This window comes from Notechis scutatus, chromosome 6 (assembly GCF_049901735.1).
Source record: "Notechis scutatus isolate UNSWTSFEM ecotype Mainland chromosome 6, rNotScu1.2, whole genome shotgun sequence".
In the NCBI taxonomy this organism is placed as follows: Eukaryota; Metazoa; Chordata; class Lepidosauria; order Squamata; family Elapidae; genus Notechis; species Notechis scutatus.
Window position 1 is genome coordinate 7,124,627 of NC_142014.1, and position 16,553 is coordinate 7,141,179.

At 34.4% G+C, this 16,553-nt stretch overlaps 1 protein-coding gene across 5 annotated transcripts in view; it reads left to right on the forward strand.

The window, feature by feature from the left end:
* The window catches only part of FOXP2 (forkhead box P2), a 658,430-nt gene that overhangs the window by 488,307 nt on the left and 153,570 nt on the right, over positions 1-16,553 (forward strand). The gene's annotated exons all lie outside the window — the stretch shown is intronic.

Genomic DNA, 16,553 nt, shown 5'->3' on the forward strand with positions numbered 1-16,553 from the left:
TGTAATTCTTGTTAATGAAAAAGAGATGCAAGAGTTCTGATTTCTACTTATGGGTGCATTAAAGCAAAAGAGCATAATTGACATTATGAATTTATAATATGAATGACGCAAGTGTGATGGGAAGTATATAAATTTAATAAATAAAATATGAATAGATAAATAATATAAATAAATGCTTTGTTGGTTATTTATATGATGAAATTATATTCTTAAATTTCTAAGTAGTCCTTCAAATAATTTAATAGTTCATGTAAAAAGATTGTTTCAAGAAAATTGAGACATTTTGCAGAGTTCTAATCCTGAAGAAAGGAAACAGATCATTGCAAACCCTGATCTGATTATATCAACTATAGGATAATTAAAAATACAATATGAATGTGCGATTTTTGAAATTGTACAAATTGTTTGTTGTAGTTTTAGCTAGAATTTCTGTTTATAAGTTTCATATATTGCTTTTTAAATAAGTTTCTCTTTGTTCTTGATTTAAATTTAATGTTCTTTATTTCATTTTTGTGCATGCAGTAATATAATTTCTAATCTGAGCCTAAAATATTTTTAAAGTGTAAGCTTTAGAGGGGAAATTTGCTAATAAATCATAGAGTTTAAATATTTCTGACATTATCTATCTAAGGAAAGCAAAACATTGTTCATCATTTAGGTGAGATTTATCTCTAATATTTTGTAATGTAGCCAGATAATTGATCGCTTGAAATAGCATTCTATTTTTAATACCAGGTTTAATATTATTTTCTGATAATTTCATTAAAATAACTTTTCATATAAAACAAACATTTACAATTCAGATTCAATATGTGAAGTGTAATCCTGTATTGTAGTCTCACCATAGCCTTTAGAGTGTAGGTAGATTGCACTATTAAAATTACAAAGTAAATACCACTGCACTTACTGCAGTGTAATCAGTTTTAGGATCAATCTGCCTGTTATGAAGTGAGCTGACAATGCAGTCATATAGCCTAAAAGGACCAGTATAATCCATCAAAATTTTAAATGTTATCCCGTATATTTTTTATTTTTCTGTTTGGCAGAAATTGGATGATCTGGCAAACTGCTTTATAAAAGTTTTAATAAAACTATAGATATCAGCAAACAAATGACAAATGAGGTAATATTCCAAAAATATTTTACAAAATGATTTGTACTGGAATTTATCCTTCCAGACAGCTTGTTTATCCACTTGCAGAACAATTATCACATTCTTGGAAGAGCTGAAATACTGTTTCTTAAATGAAGTTGAGTTTATGCTTTAAAATTAAATTTTGAAAAGCTGTTAATCAACTCTCAATCCAAAGCTCTTGATACACTACATTTAAAATGTTATTTATGATTAGAAATATTTATTTTAAACTCTTCCGATGTTGTAGGCAATTTTAACCTGAATAAGAAACACTACATATGCAGTCAAAAGCTATATAAAATATACATCTTAAAGTTTATTTGTTTGATTGATGCCATCCAATTCCAAACAATTCTAAGCAGCTGACAGTACACCAAAACAATTTAAAAACAAATAACAAGGCAGTATAACACAATATAAGGTGAGATGGGTGGCATATAAATTTAATATAAACAAACAAATAAATAATGTGTAGCATTATAGTATAAGAGAGAGTTTATGTGTATGAATTATTATTTTTTATGTCTTCAGAGGATTTTTTGTATATGCAATATAATAAGAGAACACAGGAAAAGCTCTTGGAAGAAGAATTAATATTCATAAATGTTCAAATAGTATGTGTAATGAGCCTCCTGTGCAAATCATATGATGAAGTAACTCTGCCAGTTGAAGTGTCTTCTGGGTATGCAGATGCTTGTTAAGATGAAATCGGGAGAGCCTCAAAATGCCTGAGTAGATCCTTCCAGCATACATTGCTACATTGCAGATTTGAGGAGAGGCATTTGTGTGAAGTGCCCTGTCAAATAATTTGCACTGGCCTAGCAATAGCATACATTACTGACTGCTCTTACATTTGAAGGTACTAAAATATTTTTCTTGAGGGTTTTTTTTAAATCTTGCCAGTGAATTAAGGTAGCATTAAACAATAAGTATGGTGGCTCAGTAAAACTTGCCTTGCATAGAGAACATCACAGTTTAAATTCTTGCAAGAAAGACGAAGGAATTGGCAGTATCTTCATGGTACCCTCTGTCTAGATAAGTATTATTTTTATAACAAATTAAAAATAGAACACCATGCAACTGTAACTATAATTGTCAGGATACCAAGAACAAGTTGTATTATTAGGTCAATGTCGCCCAGTGGTATCTACAATAACCAACAATAACAGCTTTTCTGGTTTTCAAACTTTTTGTTTATTTTTAATTTGTTATAAAAATAATAATGTCTTTTCAAAGATAATGGGGGGAAACTACACATAACATCTTTTTAGAAAAAAATATGAATTAAAATTTAAAAGCTTGCTGTAGAATTATATAATTTCAGTGGGTCTTAATAAAGATATTTATATATTTTAGATTAAAGGCTTGGTCAGTTCCCTTTCTAATTTATTCATTATAAACTATTTTAATTTGTGAAACACTGAGTTTATTGTTGGTTTTTTTTGTCCTTGAATCTCTTTTTTGTCTCTTACTTTGAGTATCATCAATTTGTGTCTATGTTGTCATATGTGGATTTGATCATCTCTATTTCTTATCCAGATGTCAGGATGCTTCCCAGTTAAACCAATTGCTGACAAGTTCTAGATCATACCTTCAGTCCTTCTGCAGGCTAAGTAATACTCTCTGAATAATGAATTACAGAGATCTTTCTGATGAACTATTTTTGGAAGGGGAAGTTACTGGTTCATTAACTTTGCTTTCCTGTGTCTGAACCATTATTATCTCCAGTTCTGTAGCTACTTTTTAGCCAAGGAATTACAGTACATTCCTGTACATTTATATTCAGAAGTCAGTCCCATTAAGTTTAATGGAGCTTATTCCCACAAATATGGATATAGTAATACTTAACTGTCTGGCCTATTAGCACCAGCAGATTAGTTTCTTGTCTTGCTGGTTACTTCTGCATTAATAGGAGTAATATATCATAAAATCACAATTTTGAAAACAAAAGGTTATACTGACATGTACTAAACATGTTGCATAAATATCCAGCAGTAGAAAGCACTGGATGCCTCAGGCAGCTTTTGTGTGTATAGTAGGAACACTCAATTGCATAATCACTTTTCAGACACTGGTTACTTAAATTAGTTAAAGATAAATAAGTTAACATAAATTAAAAATACCTTTGTTTTAATTACTTGATGTATATCTTACTAGGTCAAAAATAAATTTATGTATATGTATATTCATTGTTGTATATCACCTATTAACTTATAAATACCAAATTGGGTAAATAAGCTTTAAGAACAAGGAGGCTACAATCACATTGTACCAAATTACTACATTTGGCAATTTAAAAAGCAAATATATAAAATATTAATAATGGAAACTATAAAAAGGTGTATGATTCTAAAAAGCAGTTTACACAAATAGTCTGAACATGAAGTTAGCAAATTTTATAAGATTGAAAATTGAGTAACCAGAGGATGCAGAAATATTAGTGGAAACTCTTCAAAGATTTTTGAGCACATGCTTAAAGTGAAATAACATAAAATAAGGTGGAAATGCAAGTTAACACTCTCTAAAAACACTGACACTTCTGATAGTGGCACATTATCTTGCATTTGCAAGTTGCAATCTTGACATCTTCCTGACTTTGGTGTTACTGCACTTTCTCAGATGAAAGCCGAAAGGCATTCATGGGTTGCTACAATAGGGCGGGAGGGAACAAGAGAGAGAGAGAGATTGAACACAACACTGAATACTAAAAGTCATGATTACAGGTTCTTAGTTTAACTAGAAATCCAGAATTTCAGGAATTATCTATTTAATAAAATAAATTAATCCAGATTAATTTATAAAATTTATCGATCAAAATTATCGCATTTATTTGCCGCCCATCTCACATTTCAAAGTGACTCTGAGCAAATTCGACAAATATAATGTGGGCGTTAGAAGAACACAAGTATCTACTTATTCCCATGTCTAATAAAATACCTCTGTGTATAACTAGTGAATTAACCTGATTGTCAATGATGAATCTAGATATATAATATTAAAGGAACTGTTCTGCACAGAATGATTTCACACAGAAAAAAAATATAAACTTGCTTATATAATCCAAATTCTGTAAAATATAGTGATATTTTATCAGAATGATTAATTGTGAGTTGAGGAGGTATATTTAAGATGCATCTTAAATCAGTGTTTTTCAAACAATGAAAGATGTTTGAAGAACACATTTCTTGTGGGCCAGAATTGCTTCAACTCTAGGGTAAGACAGGAGAGGTAGAGTCCATGCTATATGTGGTGCACAGCCACTGGAGTGGAATGTTACAGTCACATTTTCATTCACTCAGAAGATTTTATTCAGGAGGGGAAATTCATGTTAGCTGACAAACTTAGCTGATGTTGATCTTGATGCTCATCAAATTCTTCCCATGAGCCTATGATGTCATAATGCATTAGCATACTGTATGTGCAGATCCAAGCAGTGTGGCCTTTTGTAATTGACAGATGGGAATTTTATCCATATTCAGATTTTATAAGTGTTGTCCAAGGCTTTTTGGTATGGTACCCAGTGTGCCAATTATCACTGGAACCCTCACTGCTGGTTTGTGCCATAATATTTCAATTTTCAGAGCTAGATATTTAGTGATCTTTTCCAATTCTCGATTTAATGACTAGAATTGAACCCGGAATTGCAATAATAAGTCATTGCAGTCAGAAGTTGGGACACTCAAGTGGCCAGAAATAATTTTCTGACTTTTTTCAGTATTGTTAAGTGAATATGTGGCTGCTAAGCAAACCTATTTATTTATCTGAATTGATATTTTTGTTGTCAGAAACCAACAAAAACACTGGAAATTGGCAAAAAAAAAAGCCACAGTGAATTTTCTGACTGAATTGTTAAGTGAATGTATGGCTATTAAGCAAACCTATATATTTATCTGAATTGACATTTTTTTGGTCAGAAACCCACAAGAGCACTATAAACTGGCAAAAAACATTACTATTGATATTACCTTTGCTTTCCTTTACCATAGTCAATCTATTTCTATTTGCAGGTCTTTATATTATGTTGTCTTCTCTCATTCGTTCTCTTCTCTCTGCTTCATTCTCTTGATATATTTGCTTCTAACCTGTTTCTTAACTTCAGTCTGCTTGATGTTATCAAGCTGAAGGATGCCCAGGTATTTGTAGTGATCATCTTCATCCAGACTTTTGATGTCATTTCCATAGGGCATCTTGATTTCTTCAGTTTTCACTACTTAATGGTAAGCATGGTACATTTGTAAACATGTGACATTTGTCCAGTTCAAACTCCACTGCAATATTTTGGACAGTGTTGAAGTATGACTCTATTTCAATTGGTGTTTTTCCATACAGCTTCAGATCATTCGTGTAAAGGAGATGGGATAGTCTGGTAGATGTTTGATAGACCTGGCCTGAATTATTCAGTATTGTTGACAGAGGAATTATTATACTAGTTATTATGTGTGTAGCACAGTCAGCCAGATGTCCAGTCTGAATTTGGTATTTTTGTCCTTTGGTCTAGTTTTTCCTAATGATCTGGGATAGGCAGACATGGATGTGTTAAAGGTATCATCACAAGAGGTAAATAATGGTAATTTAGTGTTAGCCAATGGTGTTTTGGGAATTGCACCCAAGGCACTTATTACTATTGGTACTACCTTTGCTTTTTTGCCACAGCCATTCTATTTTTACTTGCAGGTCTTTGTATTTTGTTATCTTCTCCAGTTCTGTTCTGCTGTTTCCAGGCACTGCCACATCCATATGTTTTTGTCTTTCTTATTGACAATGTTTAAGTCTGGGATGTTATGTGGCAGGTGTCTCTCTGTTTGAATTTGAAAGTACCAGAACACTTTAGTTTCTTAATTTTCTATTACTTTCTTTGCTTGATGATCCCATCAGTACTTGCTTATAAGCAAAGGCATTCCTTGCAGATCTTCCAATGAACCATTGTTGCTACTTGATGCCACTGTTTATAGTCCCTCTGTACAATCTTCTTGTTTCAGCTAACCTGGTGGTTCGCTGTTTTATCAGCTTCTTCGTAGAGGTGGGGCTTTCCGTCTGTTGCTGTCTTCTTAGTTCTGGTTTTGTATGCATTTGTTCTTAGAGCTTGGTCTTATGAAGCTACGATTAACCCCATGTTCTCTTTCTTCAAATTTCCAGCTCTTGGCCATTGCCAGGTCTGGTTATTAGCTGCTTTGCCTTTTTTTTAACGTACTGGGCATATAATGCTTTGTCTTTCCACATCTTTTTTCTATTCATTATTGTTGTAATTAATATTAATAATTAATAATACAATATTATACAATTTATCTCTTATAATTATGCTTATTATCACATTTCACCTTTTGTATTTATTAAATTTATATACTGCCCATTCACTTTTGAAGCAATTCTGTATATATAACTCAATGTCCTGCCTCCTATATTAAGTACAGCAGCAACCTTGTACAGTGGGGAGAGAGAGGGAGAGAGGGGGGGGAGGGAGGGAGGGAGGGAGAGAGAGAGGGAGAGAGGGGGGAGGGGGAGAGAGAGAGAGAGAGAGACCGGCTCAAAGTCATATGGCTTTTATGCCCAAGGGAGTCCTAGAACTCATAAACTCTTGTTTTTTATGCCAGCTCCTTACCCAGTACAAAAAGTTGGTATCTTTGTTCATGCATATAATTTACATCTTCCAGATTACTGAAGTTTGAAGTAGATTAATCATCATTCTGATATACCGAAAAGGAGATAGGAATAACCCAGTTAATTTCTGCCATTAACTTACGCATTTTATTTTTAGTGAACAGGTAATACATCATAAATTTAGGTTTCTCTGCATAAAATCATTTAACCCCATTGAAGTTCATAGTCCTTCCCAGTGTGAACCAAACTGAGATAACAGGATTGGAATATTTTGTGGGAGGTGCAAGATAAATAAGTTATTACCTAATTTTATCTGTCAACCATTAACTCATGTCTTTATATAGCATGCAGCAGTTTTATTTTTAAAACAACATTGTTACATTTAAACATCTTAGAACTAACTCAATATTGCCAATTTTATGACATTTCAGTGTTTCTTTCACAGTAGACTTATACCTAGTTTTTAAAACAAATTATTTTGTGACTTGACATTAACATAAGTACTATTAAATCAGTTAATTTTCCCATCTAATGATTATTCCACAACATGTTCTGAGAAAGCGAGTTTCTCTGTCTTCTTTAATTATGCTTCTATCATAATTACATACAGTAACACTCCAGAAAGGTAATGAGATTTAATATTGTGTATTGAAACTCAGTGCCACATGAAATTTGGTCTGATGTAATTTCTGCTATTTTGTATTATGTAACTTTGCACTGAAAGTCATACTAAATTGTGCATAAATTCAAATTCTAAACAAATTTCGGTAAACCTGATTGATGATAGGTAGCACATTCTTTACAAATGACGTTAACAATTTGGCATCCTCCCGTTGTATTGGTACTTCAATTTTCAGAATGGCTCAAGGAATATTGGCTGAGGATGCTAGCAGTACCCATTATCAACACATCTGTAAGAAGGAGGAAGGTCAGGGAATGAGTTAACATTATTTAAAGCAGCATCTTTTGTTCAGACTCATGTGAAAACTTGAGAAAATACATGTTGCTTTACTGAATTGCAAAGTGATGTTGTGTTTGTCCACAATACAAACAATTTATTTCTGAATTATATTTAGAATTTGTCCAATAGTTCTAATGCTAAGGAAATTAATTGTGATCACTGATCACAATGATCAGTGATGAATTTCATTGTTTTAAAGATCACTCATTTTAAATTTAAATGCTCAAAATTAAAAAAAAAATAACTGCAAAAAGCAGCATATAAAGCATTAAATAGAGATTGTGTCAATAATGGTGCAAATTGTAAGATGTTACACTATAGCTTATTAAAATTTTGTCTGTAAATAGCATGTGAATATTTTTCAGTCTACATGGTTTGGCTTTTTATTACTTGACTATAGTTTGTTGGAGGTACATTTGCTTAATAATCTGTAATAATATTGTGTTTAATATTTCTTAAACTAATAAAATGACCATTGTCAGAAGAAACTGAACACAATGAAAAAGATTCAAATGTTCATTATTACATTGTTATTGGTGCTAAATATAAGTAATCCCACCAAAAAAGGAAAGAGAGAAAGGGTGTCTTATGCTGCTTTAAAAGTAACCCTCAGGGAAAATGCTAGAGTGCATAAATTAGAGTGCACAACCAGTTATCCATTCAGATTATTGTGATGTGATTTGTCGTGCAGCTGCTTCAAATTAAAAACAGGTGTAGAAAGCAGATTATGCAAATAGCTATATTAATGTAATTGTCAAATTGGTGTGTTTATCACCATGCTTTTAAAGAGTAGGCCATACTCTTATTTTAAATGAAAATTAGGTTTATTCTTGAAGGCTACTATTGGATAATAAGTTTATATATTTTAAAAAACCTCTGATTTTGATACTTTTGTAGTGATTTGTTTAGTAAATGCTATATAGAAATACTGTTGTACTTTTCTGACATTTGCTAAGCATATGGAAATGCGGTGGCTAAGACACTGAGCTTATCGATCAGAAGGATCAGCAGTTCGGCGGTTCGAATTCCTAGCACTGCATAACAGAGTAAACTCCCATTTCTTGTCCCAGCTTCTGCTAACCTAACATTTCAAAAGCTTGTAAAAATGCAAGTAGAAAAATAGGGACCACTTTGGTGGGAAGGTAACAGTGTTCTGTGCACCTTCAGCGTTTAGTCATGCCGGCCACATGACCACAGAGACATCTTCGGACAGCGCTGGCTCTTTGGCTTTGTAACGGAGATGAGCACGCCCCCTAGAGCCAGAAACAACTAGCACGTATGTGTGAGGGGAACATTTACCTTAAGCATAGCAATGAAATCTTCATAAAATTTAGGTGATCAGTTTTCAACATTTATTTTTCATTGAGCTTGACTATCTTTACTTATTATGGCAACACTGACTTAGGAGTCTATTTTGTTTTAATTGGATGTTTAATGTAATATATGCAGAAAATACTGAACTGTATATTGAAGAACTATGCTTTTTTTTAGCCCCATATGCATGCTTATTTCTCAGATGTAAGCATCTGCAGAATGCAGATAGTGGAAATAAGCGTAAAGCTTTCTACAAGTATGTGAAGTTAAGAAACAAAAGATTTTATGGGTTGATATCCAGTTATTCTTATGTGTTGTTTAAAAAATGGCATGCAGTTATGTTAAATAGCGATGTGGATAAAGCAACTCGGTGTAAAAACTGTCCCACAGCAATTAGGATTGAAAGTTAATCACTCCAAATAGTGTAATGTTTCAAAGTACAGGCAGCAAGACAATATAATTTGAAAAATAATATAATGCAGGTAGTTCTCGAATTACGAATGTAATGGAGCCTACCCATTCCATTCATAACTTAAGGATTCGTGGGAGTGAATCTCGTACCTTGAAGGCAATCACTCCCTCCTTTCATCCACACATTCACTAATCGAATGCGAGGCTTGTTAAGTGCACAAGAGATATCTCAGGATGGGGAAGACCATGGCAGGGCCTAGTGATGGAACAGGCCACCTGCTTCAGACCACCCAAGGCCTTCCCCAATCCTCTGAAATATCTCATGCTCCCCACAATTGCTTCCCTCCCCCCACAACCTGCCACTGCAGGTCACTTACCTTGTGAAGAGCTGTCTCTTCTCCAGCATCTCTGTTTCTTTACCTGCTCCCAGTGAGTGGCGAGAGCAGAAGAAGAGCAGGACAAGCGTGCCCTGCTCAGCTTCTCTGATAACTGAGCTTGCCTGCCACTTCTGGAGTGGTGGACAGCCTCAGTTAATCTCCTCCAAAGGCTTCCAGGCTCTGTGTGCAAAATGATTTGCACAAAGTGAGGCTTAGGGGCAGCGACTCACATTACGCTTTCGCTTCATTTTTAAGTGCCCCATTTTCCCGCAGACAAAGTTTGCAATCTCCGTCAGGGCAACAAGTGTTTGAGCTATTCTGGGGCGATTGGAAACAGAGCAAATAGCTCCATTTCCAACTGCCCCATTTGCACGCAGATGAAATTTCCAGTCCCTGTCAGGTCTCCATCAGGGCACCAAGTGTTTGAGTGACCCTGGGGCGGTTGGAAACAGAGCAATGCTCTGTTTCCAACCACCCCAGGGTCACTCAAACTCTTGGTGCCCTGATGGAGACGGGAAACTTCATCTGCATGGAAATAGGGCACTTGAAAACGGAGCTTCTCTTCAGCAGAGGCCTTGGGGAAAGGCCTTTCCTGGTGAAAATGGAACTGTGGAGCAATGTGCGCTCCCTCCCGGGGTTCCATTCTCAGCAGCAAAGGTTTTTTTGCAAAGATGGCAAAAGACTTTGCAAATGGAAGGAAAGCTTTGATGTTTCAGGCCTTCCCTCCATTTGCAAAGCCTTTTGTTGCAGTTCTCATCCAGGCCTCCGTTTGCAGAGAACAGAGGCCTAAAGTATCATGAGATCATGCGAGATCAATAGCATGAGTTCTTGTGTTACTGATCTAACATGATTTTGTGGTACTTCAGGCCTTCATTCTCTGTGTGCACATAGAAGGCCAAGAAAGCGAAGGCTCTCTAGATCTTTGTAAGGTGAGTATCCACAGGCTAGGTGCCTATGGAGACCTGGCACAGAGGAAGAGGCGGGGCGATAGGTCGGGAGAATGTTGCAGAGTCTCTGCAGTCGTTTATAAGAGCGAATAACTGCTGTGGTGCTGCAACATTCATAGTTTCGGGACTTGTTCATAAATGCTAGAGGTGCATATCGGGATGCTTGTAACCTGGGGATTATCTGTACTAAATAATTGATCCAGATTTTTTATTCTTTATATTAGATTGTAATCAGAGAGTTTGCATTTGAAGCATTCTAAAATGCTGGCAAAATTATTTTACAATGCAGGAACATAAACTTATATATATTTAAGACACAGTAATTGATGATATTAGATCTATGGCTATGTCCTTTGAAACATGCATTTGGTTTCAAGAATTGCTGATAAAATACCTGTGCATATTTACCATGAAAAATAAATATGGAAGGATGATAAAAAAGAAGCTAAAACAACAGTTAAAACATATTCCAAAGAATCCTCAAATTAATTAAACAAATGAAAACAAGATTTGCAAGTGGAGACACATCAGGATGTTAAACATGATGTAATCAGCATGCAGACTCCCTATTGTCAGAAGATTCCTCAGCTTTGTTAGAATTTTTTTAGGTATTTCCAGAAGGTCACATGTGTGGGGCTAACCTTGCCAAAGATATATGCCATGGCAGAAAAGGCTCATCTCTCGCACCTTTTCAGTAGATGGGACCCAAGGCTTTTAGTCATAGCAATAGCATTTAGGCTTGTATATCACCCCATAACGCATTACAACATTCTCTGAATGGTTTACAAAAAAGAAGCATTATTTGCATGTTGCCCCCAACAATCTGAGTCCTCGTTTTACCAACCTCGGAAGGATGGAAGGCTGAGCCAACTTTGGGCCAGGGGTGGGATTCTACCAGTTCGCACCTATTCTTTAGAACCGGTTGTTAACATTCTAAGCAGTTCGGAGAACCGGTTGTTAGAAGAAATTATTGGCCTAATCCTGTAAGGAAGGCAGGAAGGAAACATTCTGCTGTTGCTTATGGAAACTGCCTCTCCGTTAACCCTTATTACATTCTTGGCAGGACTAGACTTCCTGTCTCAGGAACGTCTCTGGAGTTTTTTTCCCCTCCTTTGCTGGTACTTTGCTTGTGTGGAGTGACCGTTCAAAGTTACAATGGCACTGAAAAAAGTGACTTATGACCATTTTTCACACTTACGACTGTTACGACTGTTGCAGCATCCCCACAGTCATGAGAGGCCAGGCGAGGAGATGCGTGCCTCGATGTGAGTGATACTGAGTTGGCCACGCCCAGCCAATAACATGACCACCAAGCCATGCCCACCAACTAAGCCACGCCCACAGAACCGGTTGTTAAAAAATTTGAATCCTACCCCTGCTTTGAGCCCTGTCAGAATCGAACTCCAGGCTGTGGGCAGTTTGCCTGCAATGCTGCACTTTAACCTCTGTGCCACCATAGCTCAATATGCTTCTCCTGGACTGATAGAAAAGATAGATGTAATAAAGAAGTCCCACAGATAAGCTGGTCCCGTGCCATGCAGTAACAGCCTAAGCTGTTACTAGTAAAGGACTGGAAAGAATTCCAGAAGCCATGCTCTGGAGGCTTTCCCTATGAATTGGCCTATACACTTAAATTTAGAATCTTGAATTGTTAAAAGCAAACATTCAGTATGAATGAATGAGATGAGATGATCTATACCAATAAATGAAATCAGGACATTATTTGAGTCATTTTATCATGAAGGAATTATGGAATTTGAACAGAATATTATGAAGCTGATTTTCTTGAAGCTTGTGTCTGTGTTGTCTGCTGCTCAGGGTAGAAAGTTTACAGTTAAACAATTTTTCTCTGAAGAAGAAATAAGGGCAAAGATGTATTATTTTTTCCACTTAGGGATTCACTCTTTAATAATCTTATCTAAAACAGGTAAACAGTATTCTTTCTATGTATGTATGTATGTATGTAGTATGTATGTATGTAGTGTATGTATATATATATATATATATATATATATATATATATATATATATATATATATATATATATATATATATATATATATATACACACACACACACACATATATATGAAAAGAACAGGATATTTAAATGAATAGCTATTTAAGTCTGCAATTTAAGTTGAGACTGTACTCCTGTACAATTTATCTTACAATGTCTATTGAACGTCTGAGTAAATGTAGTAGATATCAGGGTATTATGTAAATATTCTTCATTTGAGCATTCAGGACAAGCCTGTAACATATTTCAGTCAGAAAGATAGTAACTGGTTAAAGACTTTTAGTAACTCCATTTCAAGTTTCTCCATTCTAGTCCAACATTTTAATACTTAGACCACGTTAGCTTACTTTCTGTAACTTTAGGTTAACTTTTAGAATGTACTAAATAGGCCAAATATTTTGATTTGGGACATTATCTGTTTAATTTAATTTGTGTGTATCCCATAAAGACAATGTTATATTCCACTGAGATGTAGATTTCAAATACAAGGTTAATTCTATTTTTCTCAGAGTTCAGTAATTGATTTTGTTTTGTTTTTGTCCTAAATTATGTATCACCAAGAGATTTGCACATTTCCTTGATGATATAAGAGTTCTAAAACTTTATATTACTAAAAATAAGAGTGTCCTTTAGAGTAAATCTGGCCATTTGTATATAAATTAGGCTTGTGAACATCATTTGAAAAAGGCTATTTGGAGCAGACTGTCAGTGCCCCATTTTGATGCAAAGCTGCTTTAACTATTCAAAAAATGATGCTTCGTAGTTCTTCCATGTTCTAGTGTTCTAATCTAATTTGAAGGATTTGCATAAGCATAGTATAACGTTTGACACTAAAATAGGCAAGAATTTTAGTTAGGCTATTTATAGACAGTTCAAGAAACATATACTGAAGTCAGAAAGGTTCTTCCTGGGACATGACATTTGGAAGAATCTGAACAATCACATCATGGTGCCTCACTCAATGAAACACACTAATGTAAATTAAAATGTTTGCATCATTATTCCAAGTCTTAAGCACTTGTTGGTTCTAGCAGTGGCCCTATCATACTGTTTAGATTTATTTTGTGCTCAGTATTGAATGAGCCAGTTTAGTCTAGTTGTTAAGACACACTGCTAGAAAACCAGGACACTGTGAATTCTAGTCCTGCCACAGATATAAACATGAAAAACTGGCTGGATGACTTTGGGCCAGTCACTCTCTTAACCTTATTTATTGCACAAGATTGTTGTGGGGGAAATAAGCGGAGGAAGGAATTTCCGTCATCTTGAGCTTATAAAAAAATAAAAAAGGAAGGATATAAATGAAGTAAATAAAATAAATAACTCTCCTCTGATTGGGAATTATATCCCAAGCCTATAATACTACCCTTCATGAAATATACAGTTTGTATGTAGGGAGTCTTTTGTCCATTTTAGAAAAAAAGTGGAGAACTGTAGCAATCTTCAAATGATAGAATTATAGATAAAATGGAAAAAAAACAAAAACCTTAAATTTCCACTTGTGGATTCATTAAAAAAATGGGATGCTCCTTTTTACATTTTCTTTCTTTTGCGCATATATTCACATCTGTATTCAGGAGCAATTATAATTGGAAGCACAATTTTATCTTATAGTTTATGCTTATGCTTCACAAGTGGTATATTACCTGGCAAAAACGGCTGTGTTTGCATTTTGTGAACTCAAATATGGCAAATTTAAAGCAAAAGGCCAAAAATTGTCTATTATCATTATCTGTATCAGTGAGCTGTACAATTCAGTGGCCAAATTATTCAGTTTATTACAGTATGTCCAAGCAATTTCTTTGAAGTTATGATAGGGGAAGTACCTATGCCCATAGCAAAAATGTGGCTACAGATGACAGTTTTTAAGATGACAGTTATCTTGTTTTTATTGAAAAATATTAGAATTCATATATTGTTCTTATTATTTTTGTCTGTTTTTTTATATTATCCCATTCCACATCACACTTAATATATATTACTTTGAGATAAATGCTCACTTTGTGATAATTGATCCTTGGGAATCTGAATTTAAAATAATCGGCATTATTCCAGCTAAAATGGCTAACAGTTATGAGGTTAATCTTCTATTGTTTGTGAAATTCCACTGTGCTAATATACAATAAAGGTAAATTAATAAAGCATTATTGTATAAAATATAAAGGGTATTTAATACTATTGTTACTAAATAATTTAATTTTGAAAGAGCTTTCTGAACATCTTGTGAAATCATCCTAAAATTATGTGGATTGTTTTGTTTTGATTTTAAGCAAAGTTACAGCTGCATAGCTTTAAAGCAGTCAGTTTCCTTTATTATGACTAGTACTACAACTTGTGCTGTTTTAAATTGCCTGCAATTAACATATCTCAACCTTATTTTTAGGTTTAAATTGCAGTGTGAGAGTATACTCTCCTCTTAGCTAATTAGTGCTATCAAGGAACAGTAGGTTACCTCATTAGTACCATGTGCATTTAATTAAAGAAGAGAAAATTGGAGTTAACCTCATAGTTAACATTTTCACAGAGTGCTACAGTGCCAACACCTTCAATTGGAGTCACACCCCTATGTATCTAATTATTCACCGGTGCCAAATAAGGTTAGCAAGGATACCACCATGCTGTTGTCAAAAATAATTTCGAAGGAAAGTCTACTTGTTTCTGACATAGGCATCAAGTCAGAATGTTCTCTTCTAATATGGATTCTTCAGGTGATTTTTTTTCTCCCATGTATATTTCTTTCAACAAGAAAAAGACTTCAAATTAACTCAGAAAGAAAAAATAAAAGATCAAAAACTAAATTTTAATATCAGCAACTTTTATTTTAAAACTATCTCACTTTTTAAAAAGCCAGTATGTTTGTATAAATGCACAAGGCAGCTGGTTTACCAATTTTGAGAGGACCTCATATATTACATTTTGCAAAAGTGATTTTTTTATTATCCACATTTTAGAATGTAATTTATTAGTTCCTACAGGATCTAAAATTTAAGGTATGAACCAGTTGCCTGTATTTTCAAAGTCATTCGAGCTGTACAATATGTTATATGATAATGATATTATCAGTATACTAGGAAGCCACAAATGTTTTCTCCTTCTCAATGTGGGTATATTGCATGTGCAAACTCTAAAATATATGCTAGAATATCACATTGGCTAACCTATTTTAAAAAGCTAAATGAACTTAATTGGTTACTGAAGGCCAGTCATAACGTATTTATCATGGAAGACAAAGTTTGTGCATTCTACAAGAAAATCTCCCTGTGGATAGGCCAAGTAGAAAAAGGAAATATTGCATCATTTCCCATTGTGTCAAACTTTATTGAATTAAATTCTGTTGTTGACACTGAAGACATTGAAACTGCCATCAAAAATCACTTGGAAAAATTGCACACCGAGTTTGTGTTGTATTTTCCATTCATGTCAAGAACATGTGATATTGGAATTTGTTGGGTAGCATCTCCCTTCATTATGGACAATACTGTGAAATCTGATCTTTCCTCTAAAGAGCAAGAAGCAGTTCTGGAATTGACTGCAATTTGAAGGAACTTTTTAATGAAAAAACACTGACCAAGTTCTGGAGCCACATTGCAAAACTGTACCGGAAGTGTGGGGGGAAAGCTTTCGTAGTTATTGCCATTTGGTTACACATAATTGTGCGAGAAGGTGTTTTCTTCATTGATGTGTATAAAAACTAAGGAAAGGAATGGCCTTCAGCTGGAATCTGACTTAATTCTATCAGTAAGCATTCTCCAGCCACAAGTGCAAAGATTAATATCAGAGAAACAGGCACA